Source organism: Cynocephalus volans, chromosome 4, assembly GCF_027409185.1.
Source record: "Cynocephalus volans isolate mCynVol1 chromosome 4, mCynVol1.pri, whole genome shotgun sequence".
NCBI lineage: Eukaryota > Metazoa > Chordata > Mammalia > Dermoptera > Cynocephalidae > Cynocephalus > Cynocephalus volans.
Window position 1 is genome coordinate 121,903,731 of NC_084463.1, and position 15,263 is coordinate 121,918,993.

General features: G+C 40.7%; 1 pseudogene; it reads left to right on the forward strand.

The window, feature by feature from the left end:
- The first annotated feature begins 12,930 nt into the window (after positions 1–12,930).
- Positions 12,931–13,752, forward strand: LOC134376413 (small ribosomal subunit protein uS2-like; annotated as a pseudogene).
- The last annotated feature ends 1,511 nt before the right edge of the window (positions 13,753–15,263 follow it).

Below are 15,263 nucleotides of genomic sequence, written 5' to 3' on the forward strand. Positions count from 1 at the left end.
TGCCATGTGGAACTCCTGCTTTGCTATAAAGCCACCACCAAAGAAGACCCTCACCAGATGTGCTCCCTGGACTTTGGATTTCTTAGCCTCTGCAACTGCAACTGTAATAAATCCTGTTTTCTAATAAATCATCCAATTCCAGTTATTTTGTTATGAGCAACAGAAACATGACTAATACAGAAAATTGGTACCAGAGAAGTGGGATGTTGCTTATAACAAATACTTGAAACTGTGGAAACAGCTTTGGAAGTGGGTGTTACAGAGAGGCTGGAGAAATTTGGAAGTAAAAGCTAGAAAAAGCCTAGATGCTGGTAAAAATCTAGAAGAGAAAGAAAACCAGGGAAAGTGTGGAATGTTTCAGAGACTGGTTAAATGGTGGTGACCAGAATGCTTATTGGAAATATGGACTGTAAAGATCATTCTAAAGAGATCTCAGATAGAAATAAGAGGGGGCATGTTGGAAACTGGAGCAAAGATCACCCTTGCTGTCAACTGGCAAGGAACTTGGTTGCATTCTGTTCATTCTCAAAAGTTTTATGGAATGTGAAACTTAAAGGTCCTGACCCAGAGTATTTGGAGGAAGAAGTTCCTAAGCAGCAAAGCATTCAGGAAGCTGCATGGCTACCTGCAACAGCCTACAATGAATTATAGCTGAAAAGGCATGATGCAAAGCCATAATGTATAGTTAAAAGAAAAGCAGAGGGTAAAGATTTGGAAAAATTGCAGCCTGATCATGTGGTATAGAAGCAGAGAGCATTTTGAGGAGAAAAATACAGTGGGGCTAAGATTAGTGCAAGAGAAGGGGGGAAAGTACCTGAAGACATTGCAGAAGCTCTGGGATCAACCCTTCCATTACAGGCCCAGAGGCCTAGGGAGAGAGAATGGTTTCAGAGAACAGGCCTGAGGTGTCCACCATGGACTCACTTCCCAGGACCACCTCAGGAAGCTGCTTCTGGCACCAGCACCCCAGCTGCTTTGGTTGCTCCAGCCATGGATAAGTTGACCCCAGGTGTGGCTGAACCCACGGCTTTGGAAAAATGCAAGCCAGAAGCCTTAGTGGCATCCATGTGGTATAGGCTTGCAGAATGCCAGAGCTGTGGAGGTTTGGGTGCCTCTATCCCGATTTCAAAGGATCTATAGAAAAGCTTGCGGACTCAGGAAGAGATCTATCACGGGGGCAGAGTCACCACATAGAGCCTTTGCTAGAACAATACTGAGTGGAAAAGTGGGGTCAGAGTTGCAGCAGAGAAACCCCATCAGTGCCATGCCTAGTGGAGTCATGAGATCAGGACCTCCATGGAGACCCCAGAATTGTGGAGCTGCCAGCAGGCAACACCAGCCACACAGCTGAAGTATGGCCTGAGACCAGGAAAGCTATAGAAGCGGAGTTGCTCAAGAAGATCCAACCCTGACACCAGCTTGCAGAGGACATCGAACATGTAGTCAAGGTATATGATTCTCTAGCTTTGAGATTTAATGCCTGCCCTGCTGGGTTTCAGACATGTTCAGGACCAGTTACACCTTTCTTTTGGCCTATTTTTCCCTTTTGGAAAGGGAATATGTACCCTATATTTCTCCAACCATTGTATCTTGATAGTAGATAACTTGTTTTGATTTACCTTGAGACTTTGGACTTTTGAATTGAAACAAGTTAAGACTTTTGGGATAGAATAAATGTATTTACCTGTGAGAAGGACATTAACTCTGGGGACCAGAAGCAGAATGCTGTGGATTGATTGCATTTTGTCCCCAAAGTTCATATATTACAAGCTTAATTCCCACTGTAACTGTTGAGGGTGGGAAATCCTATTATGATAATTGAAAGGCAGGGCCTTAAGAAGTGATTGGATTGTAAGACCATGCTGTAGTGAATGGATTAATAATGCTGGTCAGGGGCATGGTTCTGAGGGCTTTAAAAGAGACATTTAAAAGTTTATATCTCTCTGGTCCACTGTTTTCTTCCATGTGAGATCCTTGCATTGCTGTAAAGCCACCACCAAAGAAGACCCTCACCAGATGTGTTCCCTGGACTTTGGACTTTCAGCCTCTGAAACTGTAAGCTATAAATTTTGTTTTCTTTACAAAATACCCAGTTCTGTGTATTTTGTTTTAAGCAACAGAAACAGACTAATACAAGCCCTCAGCCTTGTATTGCACAGTGGGGACAAGAGACTCAGCTGCTGCTGCTATCGCTACTGCTTTGGTCACTTTTGGAATTATCACGGTCTTTTCCCCCAACACCCATTCTCTGACATCTGAGAGCACTTACTGTCTGTCCTCAGTCCTCATGTGATTGCTGTTGTTTTTGTCATCTCCAACAGGTTTCCCCATGGGAGGCTTTCTCTTAGCTGCAGTTACATTATCCCCAAAGGCTGCATCTGCCTCTTCCAAGAGCCCAGAACAGAACTTGACTCTCAGAAGTTCTCGATGGTTTGGGCCTGGGTCTCTTTGCACCTTTACTAGCAACTAAGTGACAGGCACTGATTCCATCTAACAACCTAAGGATCAATGCAATGCCTCGGTTTGATTTTTCTACTGTTGTTGAACATATGGCTGTGACCTTCACCTTGGAGGGGTAGGGACAGCTGGACCAAGCCCAGAAGACCCCATACCCAGAGGTAATGCTGAAGACCTGTTGGCTCCTGGTCTTCTTGGATAAGGGCTAACCTGTGCCCCGTGCAGGACAGCTGCATCTTCCTTCTTAACCCTTAACCCAATCCTCTCAGTCCAGGCCTGGCTTGTTGAGAAGGTATGTGGAGCGACCATCCCTCCTCCCTGCAGCCTTTGCCATGATCTGGTCAACTTCTCGTAGAAACAAGAACTTCTAAACTGCAACTCTCACCCCAGTGCCCAACTCACTCTGGCCTCAGTCTGAGGTCTTTATTACAGATTGCACAGATGGTAAGCAGATTGGTCCAGCTGGGTTGGGTCAAGTGTACCAAGGTTCAGTTAGCAGAGCTGTGGGTGATGGGCTGTTCTCAGAGAAGGAGGTTACTCAGGAAGCCCTATCAGGAGACATTTGACATCAGTGATCCCCCCGTATCTTCTTAAACAGCACAATCTTGATTAAAAGGTCCCTGGTGGCTGCACAATCTACTCTCATTTCCTGAGGCCTGGGGCAGGCACCTGCACTTGTTCCAGAGATGATTTTACAGGGTGCACAGACACAGCATCAGGTGACATGGGTGGACACTCTGAGAACATCAACCCTTTTCCCTTCTGTTTCCCTCCTGATTGTTGTCAGGAAAAAGTCTTGGTGTTATGCTGAATCTCAACTGCCCCCTCACTGCTACTAATTTCCCTTTTCAACAGAGGAAGCAGCCCTGAGCAGGCCCCATCAAATTCCTGAGACTTGAGAACATTATTTTAATCTCATTGTATTTTCCTGGTAAACTTCCATTTGTGGCAAGTCAAACTGGTTTTGTGCCTTGCTGGCATTTTCTTGTCTTGGCAAAATGCTCTTTCTAGGGAGACAGAGGTCATCCTGCTTCTTATGAAGTCACTAACACATTGAAGGCAGAAAAAAATTATATGGTTAACTGAACGATTTTTAAAATAAGATGACAAATGGGGACTAGCTTACAAACAAGTCATGTGATATCTGTTTATAATCACTGCTTTTCATACTGGAACTCCAAATCGGATTACTCTTTTATTTCTTTTATCCTTCATTATTTGTGTTCCTTAATTCTTTCTCTCCCTTTCCTCCTTCCCTTCCTTCCTTCTTCCTCTTCTTTCTTTCTTTTTTTGTTTATCTTTGTTTTTTTCTTTATCATCTCTTAATCATCTGCTCAGAGAAACCCAGTGAAACTTCTTACAACTGAAAACTTTCTCATTTCTTGTTTGGAAGAGATATGCAATGTTCTAACTAATTTTGCAGAGTCAGAGCATAAAGTTTTGAAGGAGCTAAAAAGACATAAAGTAATTCCTTAGCTTTGCAGAAATATAGGCTACAGCAGAAATGAGCAAGACTTGTATATTGTTTTAATTATAGCAGCAAGAACAAAAACTCATTCTTTCTTTTCACTCTGCCTCTTTTAACTGTTGGTTTTTATCTGCATTCTCAACATTTACGTACTACAAGATCACTACTCTAGCTCTAGTTATTATGTGTATTTAAAGCAAAAAGAAATATGGGTCAGGAACTTTAGCTGAAAACTATAAATTCATTCTTGCTAGTTTAAGGTTAAAGGGATTTTTAATATACACATTGTGAAACCATTTGAAGGGTGGGAAAAAATATACTAGTCTCAGCTTCCTGGAGAAAATCCCCAATCCCGCCACAAAACAGTCCAGAAACCTTACCCACTGTTATTGCTTAGCACTGAGTTCTAGGAACTCGGCTTCACTGAAATTTAAGTTGATTATCACACCTACATCGGGAATGTTACCCTGGTCATAGGGTGACCAACTGTCTAGGTTTGCCTAGGACAAAGGGGGCTCCTAGGGATACAAGATTTTCGGTGGCAAAACTGAAACTCATGGGCAAACCAGGACGAGGTCACCCTATCTCCACGAAGAAACTACCACCACTGCCACTGAGAAATACACAAATCCACAAATGTCAACCATAACCATCCATGATAACACATGGAAACTTTACGCAGAGCCTGCTTCCCAACAGTGCTCACTTCCAAATCGTTTTCATGAGGGTAGGTCTGACAGATGGGGCTTAGACTGCATGCCTGTCCAATTACAAGATCCTAACTCCAAATTCAAAAAGTAATAGATAGTCATTGTTGCTTTGCCTCCCACAGATTTGTCACCTCTCTTCCCCTGGGTGATGGAGCCACAAAAGGATTACTCAATGCCCATCTCTTCTGGACAGTGAGAGACCCCAAAGGGGTTAATCTCCTGTAACCCTCAAGAGAGAGGCATTCCTTCCTTTGAGAAATTAACCATAGACTGGGGTTCTCTCTCCACATTTATTTTCCAGACCAGGAAGTTACAGAAAAAGAATATAGGTATGGTTATGGCCAATTATAGTTTAACAGTAAAGGCTGGTAACATTCAGTGAAACAAGCAAGGTGACATTCCATAACGCAATTTGCAAAAGGTTAAGTCCATCCAGCAACAAAAGCTTGATCTTAGCAAACATTCTCTCTCCCTACAGCTATTTCCCAGTATCTTTACATATCAATCAGTAACTTGTCTGTCCTTGAACCAGCAACCTTGCTGTGTTACAATTCTTTATCTTACAACAGTGACTATAGCCTGGGGAAGATTTCCTGTCTTTTTCAAGGTCAACATTTTATATGTACATTTAAGAAGTTAGGCTAAACAAACCTGAAACCACAAGAAACTAGGCCCTGTGAAATATATTTGCTTTATAAATATCAGTATTTTCCACAGTTATAAATATGATAGACATCTACTTCAAAGGGTGAGGGGACAGTGCCAATTGGTCTGTCCCTGTACCTTTCTGTTCTATCAGAAAACAGATTATATTTTCCAGAAGCCCTTGTTGGCCAGAACCAGGTTGCATGGCCAACTGCAGCTGCAGGGAGACTGGACAAATGAGTGCTGGGATTCCCAGGCCCTACGGGGAAGTCCACAGGGAAAAAATGAGTTGGAAATGGCACGGGAGGAGTTAATGTCTGCTGCAGAGACACTTATGTAAATTTGTATACCCGTTTCTATATCTACGCAGGATGTTGTTCAGAGTAGTAGCTTTGTTGTTGTTTGTTTTTCCTCCAGGACATGGTATGCAGATCATCACCAGAATTGCCTCAGATTTTTAAAAATTCTGCAGATGTTTTAAAATCAGAACCCTGGGTCCTCCCTGAATAAACTAAGTCCCAATCCCTGGGAGTTGAGGCTCGGTGGAATTTGCAAAGTTACAAAGTTTCCTAATAATTTTGATGCACATGAAAGTCTGAGAACTCCAGTATGAAGAGAGATTTCCCAAAATGTAAACAAGCCATATCTGGGTCGTCGGGTTTTGTGTGAATTAAATATTTTATTCTCTTGTTTTACTGTTTGAATTTTTAGAATGAGCAAGAATAATTTCTAAAGCTGTTTCTAAATTTAAAAATGGGAGGCTGGTCAGTTAGCTCGCTCGGAAGAGGGTGGTGCTGGTAACACAAAAGTCATGGGTTTGGATCCCCATACTGGCCAGATGCCTAAAAAATTTTTTTAAATAAAATAAAAATTAAGAATGAAACAAAAACACTCAATTTGCTCAAAGTAAAATGAAAGGAAGAAAGAATTAAGTAATGGACAAACATATGAATGACATGGCACAAGGAAGCAGAATAAGGTAACTCTATAGGAATAATGCCAAATTCCATATACTGATGACACATAAGCTAAAAGTGATGGCCCAGGACCAGAAGCTGGTTGAGCATAAAGTGTGAAAACTATGAACTTTGAATAATTTGGCCTAGATAAGAGAAGTTTAAAAAGGGAGGAAATGGTTTGATAATATTTATTAATATTCAACATGTCTCAAGTCTTTATCATCCCATACCTTTTACAAAGCCTCTCCTCGTTTCTTATCCTGTTTAACGTAAACAACTCCATGTGGGCATGGGGCAGGTGTCCTTAACTCCATTGTGCGTACAAAAACAAAAACAAAAACGGAATATAAGAAATTTCAGCTGTTTCTCACACTGTGAGTTGGAAAGTTTTACCTAGAACACTAGTGACAGGTCTCCTGTCCACTGTGTTTCTTCCACTGCAATCATGTAACTGTCTTTCTCTTAACACGATGGCACCAGAAGAGAAAGAGAATTCAGCACAGTGGCGGAAAAGAAGACTTTTACAGTCTTCTGTCATTGGTCCCGTAACACATCATTGCAGGAGTTTATTTGTATATCTGTCTCCTCTACCAGCTGGAAGTTTCTTGATGGTAAATACAGTTGTATTCATCTTTATATTTTTAGTATTTAACATAGTACCCAAAACATTGTAATTGCTTAATAATGTTGGTAAATGGAAGGAAGAAAAACATAAATGCATATCTGTATACTTAGATTCAAATAACTCTGAGTTTATGTTCTACCTCAGAAACTTAAGAGCTGTAGGATCTTGGGTAATTTACAGTTTTCTCATCTGCAAAATATTGCATTATTATAGTGGATAATACTATATTGTATTATATAGCATTATACTTTATTATAGTGTTATACCTCATAGAGGTGCAATAAGGATTAAATAAAATATTTATAAGCACTTCAAACAGTGCCTAGACCTTGATAAATGGTCAATGAAGTATGAGGATACTTCAAAAAGTGCATGAAAAGATTTGTGTTAATTCTATTTTTTCCCCAAAGTTTTTGAAGTACCCTCACATCGTGCTTTTAGAAATGCAATAACGTACTGATATGTTTGTTTTCTTTTGTCTCTCCAACTAGAATAAAAGCTCCCTCAAGATAGAAATTTATTTCTCTTATTTACTACTTTATCCCCTGTATTTGGAAGAGTCTGGCACATAGCAGACACTTAATAAATATTTTTTGAGTAAATACATAAATAGAATTTTGATGGAAATATATTGAGGAATCTAAAAACGCCTAAATTTTGCCCTACCTATCATAATTTTCCTCCCCTGTGAGTTCACAGTGAAAATTTTATATACATAAGGATTGCAAAGGTGAACCTAAGGCTTCCTTTATTACAAGTTTTATTATATATGTTGGCTATCCCGATGCAGACCTTTGAGATGGAGTGTGCAGCTGGAGCTTATGAGTGAAGTCCAATACCTTCCTCTCAGTCTAATTCTTGGAATTGTATCAAGCTTTGTACAGTCACTTGAAGAAAGTCAAAGCAAAGAAGACAAGAGGACTACATCTGCTTAACTTCCTCCCTCACAAGAGGGACAACACAAGGAAGTACTCGACACTTTAACCCAGTAATCTGGTCTAGTTAGTGGTGCATGTGGCCTCACTGATGTTTTAAATTTCATCTGGGGAATCATTTCTCTGTTGAGGAAGGAGCAAGAATGGAGGTGGAGCAAAGGAAGCTAGGAGCTCCTCCTAAAAAAAATTGTCATAAATATAGTATCTTTATAAATAAACACATATTTGTATTTATATCCACATATCCTTCCCGGTTGTCAAACACAGATTATAACTAAGGGAGAGAGTCTGTGTTCTTTTCTGAGTCACCATACATATGGAATTCAAAGACAGACTTTTTATATGTTGGGGATAATAAAACTGTGACCTCGAAACTCAGTATGCAGATGAAATAAATCCTCGGAGCTTTCTTAGTGTAGGAGTTGCAGGATGTCTTATCTAGCCTTAAATAGAACAGCTTCCCTTAGTAAGTGAGCCAGGGTGGAGGAAGGACTCTGGTAAGTGTAGACTAGATCTGATTTCCAATTTTGAATCCAAAATACCAACTTTCAGTGTGACTCTGGACAAACCAGCTAACCTCTCTGTTTCTCAGATTTATCATCTGTGAACTATGCTCTTTGAACTAAGTAATCTTTAAATCCTAAAATTATGTGTCTTAGCAATAATTGTCATTGTTTCAGGTTCCTCCATTCCCGAAAATCTAAATGACTTCAACCACCAAACTGTCAGCCCCCCAAAATGTCAATTTAAAACCCGTGTGATTCATGACTCCCTTTAAAAAGAAAGTGGCATTTCTGCCAGAGTTTTGAATCAGATCAATCTGATAGTCAGGCTGTACCACTAAGTTGTCTCTACTGCTATAAAGGCAATGCAGAAATAAATATGATCCTCAACGGGCGTATTTATTCCAGAACACCAATTGATTCTTAGGATAGTTAATCATTTTCCTTTAAATTTTAAAGCTGCCCTTTTATTCACTCAACAGCATTTTCTCCCTAGACTGTGGAGAAACACATTAAAAACTAAGAAGTTTCCATCTCTCCTCACACCAAAGTATTCTTGCCTCAAGTCACACTTTACCTGCTAAGGAACCAGACTTACCTCAGCCTGATATTTTCCACTACCCTCTCAGAAGCCTTTCTCCATTTCCAAAAGACCACCCTAGGGCTAGAAGCAAATTGGATTCTCTGAACCTTTTTTTAAAAATTCTGGATCTAAATGGGATTGTAAGAGCTATAATGAGGAAATGATCTGGGGGCAGTGGTGTTAGACAGTTCTTCCCTTGGGCTTTCTAGCTCCTTTGGTTAGAGAAAATTTCTGATAAGGACAAGGTCACGAAAACCTATTGAATTGTCACACTATTCCTTTTTTTTTTTTTTTCTCCTAGAAGAAGAATTTATTGGGTCAAAGGAACAGAAACTTTTAAAATTTATTTATATATTTTAAGTTTCATTTCTTTATTAATATTATTATTTTTTTATATTCTAAGATGTTGTGGAGCACTTGGGGGGGAGGGAGAGAGGGAAAAGGGGAAGGAAATAGGGTGGGAGAAAGAAGAAAGAGGTGGGCATGGTTGAGGCCTGTGGCAGCCCCCTCATTCCTTCAGGGGAGGCCAGGGGGCTTCTAGTGGTGGCTTGGTTATTGCTGGGCTGGATGCAGATGTCAAGGGGGTGTGGCTGAAGCCCTTGGCCCCCCACTGCCCAGGCTCGGGAGCCCGGGGCACTTTCTGCAGTGGCTCAGTGGTCATTGCTGGGCTGGTTGCAGATGTCAGGGGGTGAGGACAAGGATCCCAGCCTTCCCCAGTCCCTGGCTTGGGAGTCCAGGGGGCTTCTGGTCCTTCTAAGTTTTATAGGTGTCCTTTGGTGATGATGTGAGACCTTTACTAGTTAATATTGAACTTTGTCCTTGGTCTGTGGGTATTTTGTTTTTTCTTTCAGTTCTATGTTGGATTATTCACTGTTCCCACCACTTAAACTCTGCACTGGAACTAATTTGTTGTCCTTTGCTTACTTCTAAAATGGGGGGATTTCCTGTGGGGACCAGTACTTGAGCTGTGTGGTTGATCTAAATTGTTGCTTTGCTGCTGATTCCCTGGGGAAGGCTTTTTGTGTAGCTCAGGTTTTAACTGTTGACCTTATAAGTACTTCTGGTCTTGTGAGGTCCGGTACACCTGGGCTGTATGGAAACTCTGGTCTGGGCCTGAGTCTTTTCAGCAAACTGCACCTGCTACAGATCTGTATTCCTGATCAGTCTCCTCTGAGTGGGCCTGTGCTGATCAGGGGGCAGATAAGCTGTCTATGCTGTGCCCCACTGTTCCCCTGATGGACCCATCTCCCCTACAGCCTGAACTCCAAACACTTCCCATAGGACGGGCCATGTGCCAGTCCCTTCTTATGACTCACTGGCCTCTGAGTGGCTCCTTTTTTCAGTTGTTGTGGCTTCTAATACCTATGTGGGTCCATGGGAACTCTGTTAGTGGTCCTGCTGGCCTGAGGGCCACGAAGGCCCTCTTGTCCCCTATCACCTCCAAGCAAATTCATACAAAGGGCACAGCTGCGGCTTTTGCCGGCTCTTGATCCATGCGCTCACCAGCTCCAGCCTTGCGGCAGCTGGGGCTTAAAATAGTAAGAGCAATTCTTTCCTCATCGTGGCTTCTCATGCCTTCATGCAATCTGTAAGTCTCTCTTCCCCTTCCCCTGAGTTCTAGTGGCCCCAGCTTGGCTGTTGTTGCTTTTTAATAGTTTTACATTGGTTGATTTCCAAATTGACACACTATTCTGTGGCACATATTGTATTCCTAGATTTGGCCAATAACTCAGCTCATTCATTCAGTATTAATTAATTCACTGAATAACTAGATGCCATGTTGAAAAAAAAATATTAATGCTAATTAGCAATTTTTAAGTACTTATGATGTGCCAGGTACTGAGAGCTACTTGTTTTATACACATGATCTAATTTAATCCTCACAGCAGTTTCTTGAGGTAAATAATGTTATTATCACCACTTACATATGAGGAAACAGACTTGGGCAGATAAAGGAACTCACCCAAGGAAAAAAAGTGAAAGCGCCAGGATTCAATCCCAGGCAGTCTGACTTCATGTCACACTAAACAGAGTTCTTGTTCCCACAGAATGTATACCTCAATCAGGAAGCCAGATATTAAATATTAACTACCTAAAATTTGTTCAGTTATGATTTGATTGTAGTAATTACTCAGTGAATATACAATTATAATAAAGACTGCAAAAAGGTATTGGAGGCTGTTAGATCTGTTGAGGATGTCAAAGAATGCCTCCCTGAGGAAGTAATCCCTAAGCTGAGACACAAATGTTTACAGGAAGTTGTTCAGGTAAAAGGTAGAAGGAATGGTGAGCTTCCCCGGCAGAGGGACCTTCCTTATGAAAAGAAAAAATAAATAAAAGAAGTAGTCAGCATTTATTCATTGATTAAAAATAACCAAGCTATACTAAGCCCTTTATGGGAATTATGTATTTTAATCTTCAAAGAAACCCTTTAAGGTAGATATTACTGTTATCCTCATTCTACTTATGAAGAAACTGAAACCGAGTATAGTTGAGAAATGTAACAAAAGCTATACACCCAGTAACAGTGAGCTGGGGCCGGAACCTATGCAGTCAGACTCTAGAATTTATATTCTTAATTCCTATTTGTTTTAAGAGGGAAGGAGACTTGTTTGTGGCTATAGTGGATTGAACAGTGTCTTCCAAAAATTCATGTTGACACAGAACTTCGGAATGTGGCCTTATTTGGAAATAGGTCTTTGCAGGTATAATTAGGTCCTTGAGATGAATTCATTCTGGTTTTAGGGTGTACCTTAAATCCAATGGCTGATGCCCTTGTAAGGAGAGACGACACAAAGACACAGAGAAGAAAGCAATGTGAAGATAGAGGTAGAGACTGGAGTAAGGCATCTACAAGCTAAGGAACCACAAGGGATGCCACCAACCACTAGAAGTAGGAGAAAGACATGACATAATTTCTCCCTCACTGAAGGAACCAACCCTCTAGATACCTTGAATTTAGACATCTGTCTTCCCAAGCTATAGGAGAATAAATTTCTGTTATTTTAAGTTACTTGGTTTGTGGTGATTTGTTATGGCAGCCCTAGGAAACTAATGCAACACCCCTTTGACATAAGAGGGGCCTCATACTAAAGTTTATGAGGAGTTATTCAACCAGTTTTACTGTTTATACTACTTGTCAGATATTTTGGCAGGAGTTATGGAAAATACAGATGATGTAAGTATGGGCCCCATTTTCAAAGACTGCAATGTAGAAAGTGATGTGTCATGTTAGAGATTTAGGTAAAGAGTAACAGTAATAATCACTCTCATGATGAATACTTAGGTGGCATGCACTGTGAGAGGAGTTTGCAAAAGGTACACATAATTCTTTCCATTTAACAGATAAAGAAACTGAGACTTAAGAAATTTTAATTAATTTCCCCAAGGTTGTACCTTTCTGCCAATGACAGGGCTGGATCCTAATTTTCAGAGAGAGAGGATAAGGGAAAGAACTTCATTAAAGAAAATGTATTTGATCTGAGTCTTGAATGATGAGTAATGATGAGTAACTGGTAAATGGCAGGAAATGGCACATGGGTGACAATAATAGTGAGTATAAAGGCAGAGGAGCAGAGGGTGGGATTTGTCTGAGTAATAAAGTGCTTCAGTTTGTTGGAGTGTGTCAAACACTAGCAGGGAAAAGTGGCAAATCAATGAGGAATGGTAGAGCCAGATGAGTTTTTGACTAATGAGTAAATGTCAGGAGGAGCTGGAAAATCATTCCTTAAAGAGGTTAAAGTTCTGAAAGATCTTGCTAAAACAAGTGGAATCATCAGGGTGTTGCTTCAGGTATATAAATTCCACAGGGGTGTGAAAAGTGAACTGGAGACTGAGAGAGACTAGGGATCAAGGATCCATTTAGGAGACAAATGCTATCAAAGAGAGGGGCAAAATCCATTTACTCCTTGGAAAACATCTCTAAGTTTAACCCCCAACTATTCATTTATTCAAAAATACCTATTGAGTTTTTCCATGCTACCCAAAGAGGGGTCCACACAACATTGTACTTGGTTTCCATAGCAACTTAAAGGAAACTTTCACAATGTGTGGAGTCCTCGATGTCCTGCTGATGAAGGAGGATATCATGAAATTCTGTGTGAGCATCTGCTTAGATGGCACTAACATTGACTTCCAAATGAAACTGCACATTTGCAAAAAGAAAAGTGATGGCATCTATATTATTAATCTGGAAAGGACCTGGGAGAAGCTTTTTCTGGCAACTCCTGCCATCACTGCCACTGAAAGTCCAGCTGATGTCAGTGTCATGTCCTCCAGGAATTATGGCTGGTGGACTGTAGTGAAGTTTGCTGCTATCACTGCAGCCAATCCCATTGCTGGGCAATTCATTCTTGGAAACTTCGCTTGCCACATCCAGGCAAATTTCTAGGAAGTAAGTCTTCTGGTGGTCACTGATTTCAGGGCTGACCACTAGCTTCTCACTGAGACAGCTTATGTTAACCTGCTTACTATTGCTCTGTGTAACACAGATTCTGCTCTGCACTATGTGGACATTGCCATCCCATGCAATGACAAGGGAGCTCAAGCAGTGGGTTTGACGTGGTGGATGTTGACTTGGGAAGTTCTGCAAATGTGGGGCACCATGTAAGTCATGCCTGATCTCTACTTCTAAAAAGATCTTGAAGAGATTAAAAAGGAAGAGCCAGTTGCTGCTAAAAGGGCTGCGACCAAGGAAAAATTTCAGGGTGAATGTATTGCTCAAGCTCCTGAGTCTACTGCTACTCAACCCAAGTTTGCAGACTGGTCTGAAGGTGAGCAGGTGCCTTCTGTGCCTGTTCAGCAGTCCCCAACTGAAGATTGGAGCACTGATCTGCAGCTTCCACTGTTCAGGCTATTGAATGGGTAGGAACAACACTTGAATGGTTTTAAGCTATTCTTCCACACACTCTTAAATAAAAAAATAGTTTGACAAAGAAATAAACATCAGTTTCTTTAAAAAAATTTTTGAGTACTTTCTTTGTAGCAGAAAGTATTCTAGGTGCTGAGAATAGAATTATATAAATTGCAATTATGTAAATAGTATAGGCACAGTTCCTGCCATTTAAAAGTTTTCTCTAGTTGGTTTAGAAAGGCAGAACACAAAACAAAACAAAGAACCAACAGATACTGTGATAAGCAGAATAATAACCTCCAAAGATGTTTTCTTTAAAATTTCTAGAACCCGGGCCGAGCCTGTGGCACACTTGGTAGAGTGCTGCGCTGGCAGCGCGGCGACGCTCCCGCCGCGGGTTCGGATCCTATATAGGACTGACCGGTGCACTCACTGGCTGAGTGCCGGTCACGAAAAAACGACAAAAAAAAAAAAAAAAAAAAAAATTTCTAGAACCCGTGAATATGCTACCTTACGTGGCAAAGGTGACTTTACAGGTGTGATTAAGTTAAGGATCTTGCAATGTGGCGCTTATCCTGGATTATCCAGCTGGACCCAGGGTAATTATAAGGGTTCTTCCTTCTAGGTGAAGGGAGAGGCAGTAGAGTCAGAGAAGGAAATATGATGATGGAAGCAGAGGTCTGAGTGATTTGATTAATGACTAGTGGATCACAAGCCAAAGAATGCAGGCAGCCTCTAGAGGCTGGAAAGGCAAGAAATGGATTCTCCCCAAGGGTGTCCAGAAGACTGCTGTCCTGCTGACAACACAATAGTAGCCCAGTAAGACCTAGGTCAGACTTCTAGTCTCCAGAATTATAGAAAATTTGTGTTTCTGTAAGCCACTAAATTCATTTGCTGTGGAAGCATCAGGAAACTAAAACAGAAAAAAATACAAACAATAAACAGAAAAATGAACAAGATATTTTTAGATGATGTACTCTAGAAAGAAGAAAAATAAAAAGGGATAATATGACAGTGAGCCAGTGGAAAAGCCGTAACACAAAAACACACTTGGCCTGTGTTCATGGTGTATAAGAGGAAGAAGTTAAGAGGAAGTTAATAGGAAGAAGTATAAGTAGTTAAGATAAAGACGGAGAGGTAGGTTCCCTAGAGAGAAAAGGCTCTGAGCTCTGTGTGTGGTCATCTAACCCTGGTCAGAATGAGAAAATTTAACAGTCATATGAACTCAAATATTAGAATTTTTTTCTGTGATGAATATTGTTATGTTTTTTCTACCACCAAAAAAAGAAAAATGTAGGCCCTACTTTAAGGCTTATACAGTAAGATAGTTTTGTTTTAAACATAAAATGAACACAGATTTCTGATCAAATCTGGAATATTAAGCAAATGAGTTTAAGTCTGTTTTCTCCTGGGACCTCACTAAACTGACAGGAAATCAGTTTTTTTAAATGATATGAAATATAGTGGGACATGAGGCCATAGCACTTAGAAGATTTTAACAAGATTTTAGAATATAGAAAGCTGAT